The 14,749-nt window shown below is 44.5% G+C and overlaps 1 long non-coding RNA gene across 5 annotated transcripts in view; it reads right to left on the reverse strand.

The window, feature by feature from the left end:
• The window catches only part of LOC117795991, a 47,423-nt gene that overhangs the window by 17,358 nt on the left and 15,316 nt on the right, over positions 1-14,749 (reverse strand). For 2 of the 5 annotated variants that reach the window (XR_004620219.1, XR_004620217.1), the window contains exon 4: positions 1,751-1,986. The exons of the other annotated variants lie outside the window; for them this stretch is intronic. This is a non-coding gene — a long non-coding RNA (uncharacterized LOC117795991). The remainder of the gene's footprint in view (positions 1-1,750; positions 1,987-14,749) is intronic. 5 annotated transcript variants of the gene reach the window in all.

The raw sequence follows: 14,749 nt of genomic DNA on the forward strand, positions 1-14,749 counted from the left end.
GTGTAGGGTGTGTGTGTGTGGTGTGTGTGTGTGGTGTGTGTGTATGGTGTGTGTGTGTGGTGTGGTGTGTGTGTGTGGTGTGGTGTGTTTGTGTGTATGTGTGTGTGGTGTGTGTGTGTGGTGTGTGTGTGTGGTGTGGTGTGATGTGTGTGGTGTGGTGTGATGTGTGTGGTGTGGTGTGTGTGTGGTGTGCGTGTATGGTGCATGGTGTGTGCGTGTCCTAATCTTTTCTTATAAGGACACCAGTCATACTGGATTAGGGCCCGTCCTAATGATGTCATTTTAACTAAACTGCCTCTTTAAAGATCCTATTTCCAAGTACAGTCACTTTCTGAAATACTGGCCATTAGGAACTCAGCATGTGCCTTTTTTTGACAGGGACGTAATTCAGCCCATAACACATACCATAACGTTCACTTATTGAAAGTGTATAATTCAATGTTTTTAACGTATTCAGAGTTGTACAACCATTACCAAAATCAAATTCAGAACATTTTCATCACCCCCAAAAGAAATCCCTAACCCATTAACAGTCATTCCCTGCTCCCTGCCACCTGCAGAGGGAGGATCAAAGGGTCTCTTCATAATTAAGGAAATTGAGACCCAGAGATTAGTCCAAGGTGAGAATCCAGCGGAGAAAATCCAAGGGGCTTCCTCCAGGGAGGAATGTGAGATACTGCTGGACAGTCACTTGCTCAGTTGTACTGATTTTTTTAAGTGCCAAAATAAGAATATCCCCAAGAACATTTCCATCTGTCAATAAATGTCATGGCTAAACCAACTGTATGATTGTGCTGCTGGATACTTGCTTCTTCTATTCTAGTTCATCAGCATGTTACCTGATATTTTAGCATAATGTTCATTACCCCTGAGTAATAGGTGCAGAATGCCCTTCTCAGACAGCAAAGAGCCATCCAAGTCAAAAGGGTTAGCTTTTCACCCACATACCTAAGGTTTCGCTCCTAACGTGAATGTCCGCAAATAACTAGGATATTAATTGTTCAGAAATGCTTCCACAATATCCCCACTTGGAAGAGACAAACCAACTCGTTTTATTTACATTATTTAGAAAAGATAATGTGAAATGTCAAGACAAAGTACGTCATGGGTTATATGGTTCTTAGTTTGAAAAAACAAAACGCAAGAAGAGGGGGATTTCCTTTCTAGTTACGTGAGTCCCTAAGTTGCTGGTTCCTTTTGATGTTTAGTTACTCTTACTTATTTCACTTTCACTAAGGTGAATTCAAACACAGTGTTCAGCAGCTACCTTCAAACTTCTAGCCCCATAAATTTCAAGCATTATCACTGTGCAGCTTGAAGATGCCCACCCAGGATACTACTGTCATATAAAATAAATATACAAAACAAATTAGTAAAGTTAATTCTGGGGTGGTAGGGTTTCCCATAAAAGAAAGCATTATAGGAGATAAAAGTTACAAGATATTGAAAACACTGTTCACAGCTCCACATGGTGGGGTAGACGCTGGTAAAAGTGAAAGCAAGTACCTTACAACCAAGCTAATGTCTTTTTTTGGAACCTAGATTTTGTGGAACTAGATTTAAGGGCCTCAAAAAATTGGGAACAATGTATTCTGCATTGTCATAAATGCAGCTTTGTTTTGTTTGTCCTTCTTTAACTATATGAGAGCATTTAAGACACATCAAAGGGTTATAGAATTACAGAGTAAACCTAAAATCGCCTGTGGTTTGAAGGCTGACTGGAGCCCAATTATCAGAGTCAAATACCTACCGGTGAGAGAGAAGCAGCGTCACACTCTGGCTTTACTTTGCAGTGCGAGGATATTCCAGGCCTAAAATCTGGGAACAGGCCCAATATCTCTTCAGTCAAAAGTCAGAGCACGGTCAAAGTTGTTGTTACAGCCCTGTTCCAATTCATGCGCCTTCTGGCTTGACAAGGCAGTGCACACCCAAATTTCCAGCTCTTCACATCCAAGAATAGAACTAGAGACACGAACCGCCCTCATTCTAGAAAGAGACACGGATGCTGCAAAGTTACCTGCCTCCACCCAGGCTCTATGTCTCTCCCCAGCCAAAACAAATGCATACCTTGTTGACTCCTGACTGAGCAGTCAAAAAGAATAATGCAGAACTTACAACAGATCATTTGGCTTCTCTATGATGCAATTATCTATAACTAATAAAATAAAAAAGGAAGCTACCGTTAACAGCACATATTAGCTTTCAGAAGAAATCATTGACATGACATACAGGATCCTGAAAGTACAGACAGATTCACACCAAGGAGAAGCAAGCAGTACTAGGACCCAAACAGGAGCAGCAAGGTGGAGCCTTGCTTCCCAGCTCTGCTGTCTTGTCTAATGCCATCACCAGTTCCCAGTCACTTAAAATTCTGAAACTTGGACATCTTTGACTCACCCTTCTTGTGTCCCTTATCCCCTAAGTCATCAATTTCTTGGCACCATTTCCTTGAAAAGTCTCACATCCTCCTTCTGTCCTCAGCCAGGGCAGGTGCTCAGTAATCACATGCTGATTATGACAACCCCTACCCTTGGTCCCTCTCCGTCCCATCTGCTTCGTACACCACTGACAGATGTCCCTGAAATGCCATCTTCACTGAGTCATTCCTCACTCAAACACATAGAATGGTAGCCCTCTGGCACCTCCAACATCATCCATAACCCACCACTGAGATTTCTCCATTAGACTTTCACCTCCTAGATGACAAGGATGGTCTCACCGATCCCCATTGTAAACTGGCACAGTGTGTAACACAGAGAAGGCAGGAAGTAAATTCCAAACAAATAAACCAACAAGCTTTGAGGCCCATGGAGCCAGTTATATCACCCATTTCAAAATAATTATTAGGGCAGAGTAGTTAAATGAGTGGTATGAATGTTTTGCTTTCGTACAGGTGAGAAAGCACGGGAAGAGCATTTTGACAGGTCAATGCTTTGCCCAATCCTGGAAGCTCTTGAGATCTTTCTTGAGTGCAGAACAATAAAGCACAATTATTTCATGAGTCCTTATAAATAGCAGCACAGACCGAGAGGAGTCAATGTCAGAAAGTTCTTGAAGTTTACTATACATAATTTGAGGTTATTATAAATACCCTGTCTGATAAGAGCTCATTGAATTTTTTTGTTCATCATGAGCACTTACACACAGATCAGAAGCACTATAAATAGGGCTACTTGAAAATACAAACTACAAGGACAAGTGACTTTGGGCAAGCCACTGGAAGTTTCTGAGCCACAGCTTCGTCATGTGTAAAATGAGGAGGTTGCACAAAGCAGTTGATTTCCATGTTCCCTTCACTTCTTATTTTATTCTGCGTACAAAACAAACAAGCAAACAACAACAAAAAGCCCTCTGCTCCCTGAAGCAGCAAGTTTATAAGTTTGAGCTTTTGGTTTTAGGACATCACAGGCCAGCAAAATTCCCTTGTCTCCAGTGTCTGTCTGTGGACTCTTCATAAGGTTAAGAGCCTTTTATGTTGACAACGGAGTAGTTTTTTGTATTTTTAATACCCTCCTCCTATCAACTATTATCATCATGTCATTTTAACAAGCCATTTTAAGACTAGCAATTTAATCTCTGGATGAAAGATAATCCTTGTGCTTAATACATTTAGTTTATTAAAAAATTCATGGCAGCCTCCCTATTTTTTTCATTTCACCACAGATTAGTGACAAGTTTATCACAGACGGATATCTGTTGTCATCCAGACTTCTCACTTTGATTCCTCTGTGTGACCTAGGTTGTAATAAATCCAACTTCCTCAACTGCAACATAGGGATTTGAGTGAATCCACCATTTTGTCATTCAAAAGTATGACAAAATCTAAAATTTCAGGGTAATTGGGTCCATCCATCCATCAGAAAGATATTTACATTCTTTCTACTACACCGCCAACATATAGTTACCCAAACTGACAGCTGACAACTGGGCAGTTCTCTGCTTGTGTTATGCTTTAAAATGCTTATTTACCACCAGCTTCCTTTTACAAATCCCTTATCAGTGATTTAGCCACTCTGAAACGAGACTGAGAAGCATGAATGTGATTAAGTATATACATTTGACGTAATACAGATAAAATGCCCCATTTTTGCATGTTTAAGTTATCTCCATTTTTCAAGGCTCAATGCAAATGTGCCCTCCTCCAGGAAGTCTTCCCTATCTCTCCTGCCAGAAGCAATCTTTTGAACCTCCTCCACAGTGTTCGACCATATCTTGTGGTACTACTTTCCAGTTTCTTCTACCTTTGCATTACGGTAAAATATGTGAAAATCTTATTTCCTCTATTTAATTGCAAAGTTCTTGGTGTCAAGAACTATGTCTTTGAACATTCACACAAAGCCAAATGCATTTAGCAAAGTATCATGAAGGAAACAGACTGTAAATTGAGGGAAGAATGAAGCAAAGGAAGAAGGAAAAAGAAGTCTATTATATACAGGAGAGGCCTTCCTACACGGAAAAGACCTTTAAGGGAATATTCAAGACAAAGGGAAACTGAACATAAAAGTGATCTGAGTTAAAAGCCAACCCATCAATGAAAGGGATTGGGGGGGCTGTCTGGAAACATGTTATCATTATGGGTGATACTTTAATAGCCTGACTTTCCTTCTTTCCTCACCTGCTGCTCTCAAGTCCACTTGCTGAATGAGTACTTGCTGCCCTTAAAGAAAGTCTGAAGTAGCAACATGCAATAACCACAGGTAGGCTTAAACTCTAACAAGACAGATTAATTCCTTCCCTAGAATGTAAGCGCCGTCTCTCTGAGAGCAATCAACTGACCGAAGCAGAAACTTTTCTCCACTGCAAATGCACAGATTTGTTCCTACAACTAAATCACTGGAACATCTTGTTCAGCCAAATTACTTCTTCATCAAGGAAACCTATGCCAGTCCTCATGATGCCAGACGGTTCCTCCCCAACCCAGGACACTGTCTTGACAAATCAACTTAGCCTGAGTCAGCAGGTGCATTGGGCAAACCCTCTGTCTCTGATTAGATGATAATGCCCCTCAGAGCCCCCCTCCCAACCCAGAGCTAATTTTCCTTTGTCCCTAGCTTGGTTTCCACCACTAACCCATCAGTCCAGGTCTGGCTCTCCATGACTAGAAGGTCCTCAAAGAGCCAGCACCTCAAACTCAAGTTGTCCATAATGGAACCCTTCACCTCTCCACACACCAGGTATGCTCTTCTTCCTGGTTTCTCTGTCCTTGCTAAACATGCCTATCTCCCAGGTCAGGGAGTCTCACAGATTTTTCTACTACCCAGCCCCCAAGTCTCTTTCTTTCCTGGGCTTACTCAGAGGCTGGAATCTCCTCCCATCTTTTCTGCAAACTCCAGGGATGAAGCCACGGTTCCCCCCCTCATCCCAGAGTTGCTATCAAAGCCAAAAAGAAGCCAAAGAATACTGGATCCCTTTTCCTAAGATGGGTTTTCTAGCTACTCCCATGGCACAGGAAACATTAGTTCACTGTAAGTAAACAACACGTAGTTGATAGAATTCAAAAGGTCATAGTCTAAAGGGGCTTCCAGTCTCTGTTTCCAAAAGCAAAGCTCCCCAAACCTCACTATTCCCCTTCCTTCTGGCCTACCCTTCAGCCCAGGAGTGTGCGGTGCTCACAGAAGAGATGAGCTGTCCTCTCTCATGTGGGCGGTTTGTATTTCTAAGACTCTGTTTCTGGGACTCCGCTTGAACGAAAAAGATCACTTTGCATTTTCTTAACATCTTTTTTTTTTTTTAAACCAACAGTCTTAAAACTTTAGACTCTTCCCTCTTCCTCTCAAAATTTTAAGGCTCTGTTCTCTATCCTTTCCTTTCTGTTCCCATACGATTGTCCTGGGTTTGGCCCTCTTCATGGTTTCACTAGACTAGGCTCTTGCTCTACCCTCTTCTGGTCACCTGATTTCTGATGACGCTCTAGAATGGTACTTCTAAAGCACACTTTGCTAATGTCACTACTCTTACTCCCTCCCCCAAATTTCCAGTAACTCTCTATTGCTTCCAGAGCAGACAAGATTACTTAACATGGTAGTCAAGGCTTCCACGTTTGCTCCCAACCTGCCAGTGTAGTCTTACATTCTCATACTCTAAATTCCTGCCCGTGGAACAAGCTCTAAGATTTTAAATGCACCTCTGCATGGAATGTATATCTACCTATTAAGACCCTAGCAATCATCCACACAAAAACCTGCACTTGGATGTTTATAGCAGCTTTATTCATAATTGCCCAAACTTGGAAGCAACCAAGATGTTCTTCAGCAGGGGACTGGGTAAATAAACTGGTACATCCAGACAATGGAACACTATCCAGCACTAAAAGAAATGAGCGATCAACCATGAAAAGCATGGAAGGAACTTAAACACGTGTTACTAAGTGAAAGAAGCCAATCTGAAAAGGCTGCATGCTGTGTGATACCAACTATACAGCATCCTGGAAAAGGCAAACTTTGGAAACCATAAAAAGATCAGTGGTTGCATGAGAGACTATGGACTCTGAGAAACAAACTGAGGGCTTCGGAGGGGACAGGGGTGGGGGAATGGGATAGGCTGGTGATGGGTAGTAAGGAGCGCCCGTATTGCATGGTGCACTGGGTGTTATACGCAACTAATGAATCATCGAACTTTACATCAAATACCAGGGATGTACTGTATGGTGACTAACATAATAAAAAAAATATTAAAAAAAACCAGGGATGTACTGTATGGTGAATAACATAATATAATAAAAATATTATTATGAAAAAAAATCAGTGGTTGCTAAGATTGCGGATATGGTGGGGTAAGAGGGATGAATAGGCAAGAGCACAGAGAGTTTTTAGGGCAGCGAAAGTACTCTGTATGGTACTATCATGGGGGCTACCTGTTACCTATTTGTCTGAGTCCACAGAATGTCCACACCAAGCATGAACCCTAATGTAAACCATGGATCTCGGGTGCTTGTGATGTGTCGATGTGGGTGAAGGCTCATTGACCGTAACAAGTGTACCACGCTGGTGGGCAAAGTTGATAATGGCGGAGTCTGTGCAGGTGAGGGAATCGGCATGTATGGGAACTCTTTGTACCTTACTCTCAATTTTGCTGTGAACTTAGAACTGCTCTTTAAAAATTGAGTCTATTAAAAACAAACAAAAACCTTTAGCTGTCTTTCAAGGCTCAGATAAAATGACACCTACTCCACAAACCTTCCTGAGTTTTCCCCATCTGAAATGCTCTCCATGGACTCTGAGGGCCTACGACACTCCCACATGCCTCCTCCCGAGCACTTGTCACCTCTCCGTGAGTATTATGGTAATTGGCGTGCGCATTCTACCTCCTCTGTCAAATATAAACTCCATAAGGTCAAGGAAAATGTATTGATTTTTATAACCCTTTCAATGCCTCACACATTCCCTTGTATAAATTTACTTAATATTTGTTAACTCCATCGATACACTATTAGTGATGTTAGTCAACGACTTTTGTTTATAGGCAGATAGATTCAACTTCAACTTACCACCTTTTTGAATTTATGTACATTTTGGCAGGAAATTAGGTTAATCATTTCGTATGTAATCATATTCTCAGTCCAGAGGTTAATCCATATGGGGATGGACTTTAATTACAAATCCAAGTGAGTTCTATTCCAGATAGCTGTGTAGTGCCTACTTAACACTCTACGTAAGAATTAACTCCTTTGTGTTCCTTAAGTGTCAGGGGAGGGAAGGAAACCAGATGGGTGAGGAACACAGTCAAGGTCCCCAGCAAATGAGGGCAGAGATTAGATACAGAACATTGCAAGGTTGAGGGAAAGGTTCATGTTGAGTCTCCGGGGTATGATTCCCTGAGCAGTTGGTGAGTCACCCATAAAGGTTCTGATTAATACACAATGAGATTTGGCCAGCATTGCACATACATGCCAAAGAGAGCTAGCTTGTGGGCAGACGGCCGGCCTGTCAGTGTGGTAGGTGGAAGGGTGAGTTCTGGCCCAGCAGTCAGGACAGCTGGGTTTTAGCTAGTCTTGACCCCTGTGGGTCCTCAGGGAACTCATTCACCCACTTGTCCAAGTCTCACTGCATCTCCAGAGAATGGTAAGGACGTCAGACTTAGGGAACCATAAGGCTCTTTCTAGCTCTACGGCTGTGATTTGTAGGAATTCATTCAGTGAGTAGACATTCTGAGCGAGTACCTTTGTTGCATCCCTGGGAAGAAAAAAAAAAAAGCCTGGAGCCCAAATGGGGAATGAAAAACTAACACACCTGAAAAAGAAAATTAATATCTGGGTTGGGAATAAAATAGGGAAGGAATAAAATGAGGCCAACTCACGGAGAGTCTGGGGAGTCAGGCTGTGAAATCCCAGCTTGACATAGGAAAGGGGTAAGAGGAAGGTGAACAGAAAACATTAGACTTTGGATTTTACAGAACCTCTCTTATCTCATCTGACCTTCACAGTTGGGTGAGGCTCTAGGAGTTGGGTGAGATATAGGGACAGTGAGCAGGTTCACTAGAGGTGAATAAAATATTTCAGGACCCTACAATAATGTCCCAGCTACAAACCTTGATAGGGGATAGATTCCAGGCCCCCTGGACCAGGAGGCTATTGAAATTCATACTGGCTTTTCACTAGCACTGGTTTCATATTACACCTCCCCAGATTCTAGCAGATGAAGAACCTAAAATGAGAGAAATAAAATGTTTGCTAGACTCTTGATTTGAAGTTCACTGCTTCCTTCCACGACCCTGACACGGGGGCATGATATGATAACAGTGCTGCTTTTGAGAGGTAAGTTAGGCAGCCATTCGTAAGAATGATGAGCACTGGAAGAGGAGGGAGAAACAAAGGTAACCAGTTAGCAGGGGTGGCAATTCATAAGGGCTGGGGAAGGCATTGTAAAGAGCAGGGATTGGGTTTTTCTTGGTAATGTATTCAATGTAGGGGGTGAAGGAAAAATCATATTGAGATTCCATTGTTATCTGTTGAGCATTTATTAGATTTCTAATTATACACTTGGGTGCTTTCACATGCCCATTTAATTTGGTCTTCAGAGCAACCATGCAGAGATAAGCTCGACAAGGGATGTTGAGAGAATCACTTGTGATCTCTGACTAGTAAGTGCCGGTGCAGAATTTGAATCCAGCTGTCCTAACCCCCGGTCCCATGTTTTCTTCATGACACTATGGATCTAGAGAGATGTGGCATTTATAGAAATGGCACAGTCGAGAGGAGTGGCCCATGGAGTATGCTGGGTTTGACGTTGGACCCACAAACACGAGGCACAGTGAGACAATCAGCCAGTAGGAGACATTCTGTACTGACTTGGCTCAGCCTCGGCTTCCAGCCCAACTCATAAACGCAGCCCTTCCACAGGGCCTGTGACCTCCAGCGCATTTCTCCCCCTGGATCGCACCAACCCTACCATTTCAGACAAGTGCTCCGCCCCCCAACCCGTTTTCTGCCTGTGATTCCCCAGCCTCCCCAGCTTCCAGTTCTCTCACTCCCATTAAAAACACCTTTGACCTTTTGGAAACATCAGCCCCTTGATCTTTTTCTTTTCTTTCAACCTTTTTATTAGTTCTTCCAGCTTTCCCCATCTCCCCATCACCTCAGACTCCATGGCTGATCATCTAAATCCTGCTCTTACCAGCACGTTCGATTCCCCTGCACCCCCTCCCTCTGTAGCATCTCTCGGACATCATCCCAAGCTTGGCTCAATACTATCATCCACCTTCATGCGTAGCTAGTTGCCAGAGAAAAAATTCTCAGTCTTGCAGAGAATACTTACAGATCTGTGATCTCCAAACTCAACCGGGCCCTCAGCACTTCCCTTCATCCTTTCCCTGCCGAGGGTCCCTCTCTGTTGCCTCCTACATTGTAGAGAAAACCTCGAGCTCATCATGCGTGCTTTCCCTATGTCCCTGCTGTCTATACATGTATCAATATGTACCCCTCCTCCCTGCTCGTCCTCCCACAACAGACAGTCAGCCATTCCTTCTGCTCAAGGCCAGGCCCTATCCTCCTCTGCTCCCTCAGGACTCTGCTTCTTCACAGCACCATGGGTCACCTCTCCTCCTCGGCTGGCCCCTTTCTTTCAGCTTCTAAACATTCTTCACCCTCTCCTCTTTGACCCCCCTTGACCTCACTGTCCTCTTAGCCTTTGTCCAACTTCTCTTCCCCTGCTTGTCCAAACTTCCCAGAAGAGAGTCAGCCTTTACTTCCTCACCTCACACTTGCTCCTCGACCCACAGTAGTCGGACTTCCGCTTCCAACTAGCTCATAAAGCTACATCCTGTGAGCTTAAATGCCCTCCTAATTGATACGTATAATTCTTATTTTCCTCGAGTTCTCTGCTCTACTTTTTTTATTGCAGTGAAATACACGTCACATAAACTTTACAATCTTAACCGTCTTTAAGTGTAAGTTTAAGAATGTTAGGTACACTGTTACGTAACCAGCTTACAAAACTGAAACTCTGTGCCACATTCTTCTTAGCCCCTGGCCACCACATTCCACTTTCTGGTTGCTATGAGTTTGACTACTCTAGATACCTCTTTGTCTTTTTTGCGATCGGCTTATTTCACTCAGCTTAATGTCCTTAAGTTTCATCCATACTGTCGCATGTGTCAGAATGTTCTTTTTCGCTAAAGTTGGATCATATCTCACTGTATGGATGGGCCCCATTCTGTGCATCCACTCATCTGTTAATGGACACTTGTGTGCTATGAGCACAGGTGCACAAATACCTCCTTGGGACCCTGTTTTCAATTCTTTCAGATACATACCCAGAAGCAGTATTGCTGGGTCATATCATCTACAACATTTTTTAAAGTTTATCATTTCCTCCGTCCTGAAGCTCTCTGCTACACTGTTTCCATGAGATACTGTCCTCATTCTCACTCCCAGTTCTTTTTGTGGCCTTCCTTCTTCTACCTTCTCTATCCCCTTCCAAGGTCTCCCTCTGCCTGCCCTAGGGGTCTGTGTCAGTCAACATCCAATTAGAAAAACAGAAACCACATTTCAAAGAGAGGGTGTTAGGTAGACTGTTGGCTCCATAGAGATTGGAAAGCTGAAAGAGTAAAAAGGGGAAAGTCGAGGTAGCCCAAATCGGTAATTGTGGGGTCAGTCGCTGCCACTCCCGCCGCAGGGCTGGGGAACAAAGAAAGAGGTGAGGTTGACCCTCACCACCAACGCTGGTGACTAAAGTTCTCAGAAAGCCCCTGCTCTGCTGCATGGTACTTGGACCCTCACGCATGGCGCTCAGCCTGCTGACGCTGGTAGCTCTGACTGAGGCACCTTGGCTGGTGCTGGGAGTGAGTGAAGAAGCCTGAGACTGGCGCTCTGGCCATCTTCTGTAACTTGAGTGACAACAACAACAATTAGAATCAGGAAGAAAGTCCATTCTGTCCTCTTCATGCCTTCCCATTTCCCCTTAGTGGTTCTGGGGGCAGAAGCCAGTGGGGATCCACCTGGCAAGGAAGACTGGGGAGAAAGCAGCTTGCCACTCTGGCCATGGCCTCTAAGAGCACAGTAGAAAGGTGACTGGGAGCTGAGAGACTGCACAAATGACCAGCTGGGGCCCCACCCTGGGTCCACTATTCTCACCAAGTCCACGTCCTGGGAGTGGTCGCGGTTCTGTGGGAGTAAGCTCTCACAGCTCCAACCACTACCTGTGGGCCAACATCCAGATCCGCCCACCCTGTGCAGACCTCGGACTAAACTTCAGATGCACTGTTTCTTCAGTTGCCTGCTAGAAAGCTCCACCCTGGTAGTTCTTGATGGAAACAGGCTACAAACTGGACTTGTCATCCTTCCCCTCAGCCTGCTTCTACTCCTCCATTCTCTGCCTCAGCTACTCAGTCTGCTCACCTCTGCCAGTGAGCTACTCCAGAAGCCTGGGGGATCCCCCACACTTCACTGGCTCCTTCACCTCCCAAATACCTCTGCAGTCCCTCCCTCCCCTCTGCTCCCTCTTCATGACTCTCCCAACTCAGAACTTCATTCTGTTCCCGTCCCCTCCACAACCTCCTCAGTGTTCAATAGGACTTTCTTCTTGCCTACCTCAAACCCACACAGCTGCCTAAATGATGGCCTCAAAATCCAAAAATGACTGTGTCTCCCCCTCTCTTAAATAAAACCCTTCCGCAGCTCCCAATAGTCCTTCCCTGGGCTGGCCTTGCCCTCTCTCCAGCATCATCTCTTGCCCCTCCCCACCCTGTTGCCCGCTCTAGCAATTCCAAATCCCTTGAGCTATGCTGTTTCTCTCATTCTGTTCCCTCTGCCTGGAAAACTGTTCCTCCTCCACACTCCCTCTCATCCTTTAACCTAATCCTGCTCACCCTTTAAAACTCAGGTCAGATGCCTCCCCCCAAAATCCTCCCCAATATTCAGATAAAAAATACTCAAGTCATGAGGTACGGCAAGTGGTGAGGCATGCGGAGTGGCATCTCCAGCCCTCCAGCCACTGGTCTCCTGGCAGCACCATGGTCACATTACAGCCACCACTGGACTCCCTTAGCGGTTCAGTCCTGCCATCTGGCCACATGCTACTCCGGCCCCAAAATCCCAGTACTTCTAGGCCACTGTCCCTCTACCTTCTTGCAAAAGCAGCTTCTCCTATGAAGTTTTCTATCTATACCTCTCTGTAATCACCAACATCCAATGACCAGGCCCCATAGTTTCTCCTTCCCACACATTTCTCAAATACGTCTGCTTCTCCCCATCTCTATTGCCCCCCCCCAAGACCAAGCCATCCCTAACTTCTTTTTTTTAAAGATTTTATTTATGTATCAGAGAGAGAGAGGGAGTGCACAAGCAGGGGGAGTGGCCGGCAGAGGGAGAGGCAGGCTCCCCGTTGTGCAAGGAACCCGATGTGGGGCTCAATCCCAGGACCCCAGGATCATGACCTGAGCTGAAGGCAGACGCTTAACCAACTGAGCCACCCAGGCGTCCCCATCCCTAACTTTCATCTAGGAGATTGCTATAGTTTCCCTCCTCATTGGCTCCTGCCCCTTCTCCAATCTATTATCCCCCTGTAGCCAAACTGACCTTTCCTGAATGGAAATTTGATCTTGTCATCTACCTATTTAAAAACTGTTGGAAGATTGGTCTTTTTCTTTTTTTTGAGAAAAAGGCTACATTATTTAACTGCAAGGGCCTGCAAATCACCTTGTGCCCTTTGTCAAATTCTCCTTCCTCTGAGTCATCATATACCCAGCCTGCTCTTCCCTCCCTTTGCCTCTCCTCTCCACAACTTCCAGCCTCTGCTTAAATGTCATTTCCTGAGGAAAGACCTCACTGATTTCTCAGCCAGATTAGAGCTCCCTATTAAACACTCTCTGGCACTTTGTGCTTACCTCTTTGCGGCACCGATCACAATTATAAAATTGTATGACTCATCTAATGTCTCTTTCTCCCATTTAGTCAGACTGTAAGCTCCATGAAGGCCAGGACCAGGGCTGCCTTGCTCACTCTCACGGTCTTAGTGCCTGGCTTTCCTACTGGTGCATAGCAGATCCCTGCTACTATTTGTTGAATGGATGTTAATGTTTGTTGAATTAAATTAATAAGTTCCCCCACCCTCATCCCTGATGGGTCAGGTGTCTCTTCTCTACATCCCCATTATACAGTGGAAGACTCATTTCTACTAGTGCACTGACATCATTATCTGTACAGTTGTCTGCTCCCCCCTCTTCATTCTTCAGTCTTTCACCTGCTGCCCCCTCCACCTCCTCAACCCTCCTTCAGGGCGGGGACAATTAATCAAGTGTTTGTGTGAAACCAAGTAGGCACTCTAAAAATGTTTCCTGAATGAACGGAAACTTGGGGATGAAAGACCAGGATCAGAGGTGAAAATTCACAGCAGAAGACCCAGACTTGTAAGCCTTCAAGACAGAGTAGTTTAGTATTGAACCTTGGGGATCACCCTTCATTATGGGGCAGCAGGAAGGAGAGATGGTAAAGGTGTGGCCAAGGAGCGAGAGTATTGTGCCACGGACACCAAAGGAAGTGTTTCAAGAAGGAAGGGAAGGCCAGCTGGGGCAAATTTTGCTCAAAGAATAAGGATTAAAAATACGGTTTGGGGCATCTGGGTGGCTCAGTGGTTGAGCATCTGACTCTTTGTTTGCTTCAGGTCATGATCTTAGGGTCATGGGGTTGAGGCCTGCATTGACATGGAGTCTGCTTGAGATTCTGTCTCTCCCTCTCCCTCCACTGCCAAATAAACAAATAATTACAATCTTTTTTAAATAATAATATTTTTTATTATATTATGTTAGTCACCATACAGTACATCCCTGATTTTTAATGTAAAGTTCCATGATTCATTAGTTGCATATAACACCCAGTGCACCATGCAATACATGCCCTCCTTACTACTCATCACCAGCCTATCCCATTTCCCCACCCCTCTCCCCTCTGAAGCCCTCAGTTTATTTCTCAGAGTCCATAGTCTCTCATGTTTCATTCCCTTTTCTGATTACCCCCCTTTCTTTATCTCTTTCTTCTCCAACCTCCTACTTCTTATGTTCAATAGATGAGAGAAACCTGATAATTGTCTTTCTCTGCTTGACTTATTTCACTTAGCATTATCTCCTCCAGTGCCGTCCATGTTGCAGCAAATGTTGAGAATTCGTTCTTTCTGATAGCTGAGTAATATTCCATTGTATATATGGACCACAGCTTCTTAATCCATTCACCTGTTGAAGGGTATCTCGGCTCCTTCCACAGTTTAGCTATTGTGGACAATGCTGCTATGAACATTGGGGTACATAGGGCCCTTCTCTT

The sequence above is a fragment of the Ailuropoda melanoleuca genome, chromosome 14, assembly GCF_002007445.2.
Source record: "Ailuropoda melanoleuca isolate Jingjing chromosome 14, ASM200744v2, whole genome shotgun sequence".
Lineage (NCBI taxonomy): Eukaryota > Metazoa > Chordata > Mammalia > Carnivora > Ursidae > Ailuropoda > Ailuropoda melanoleuca.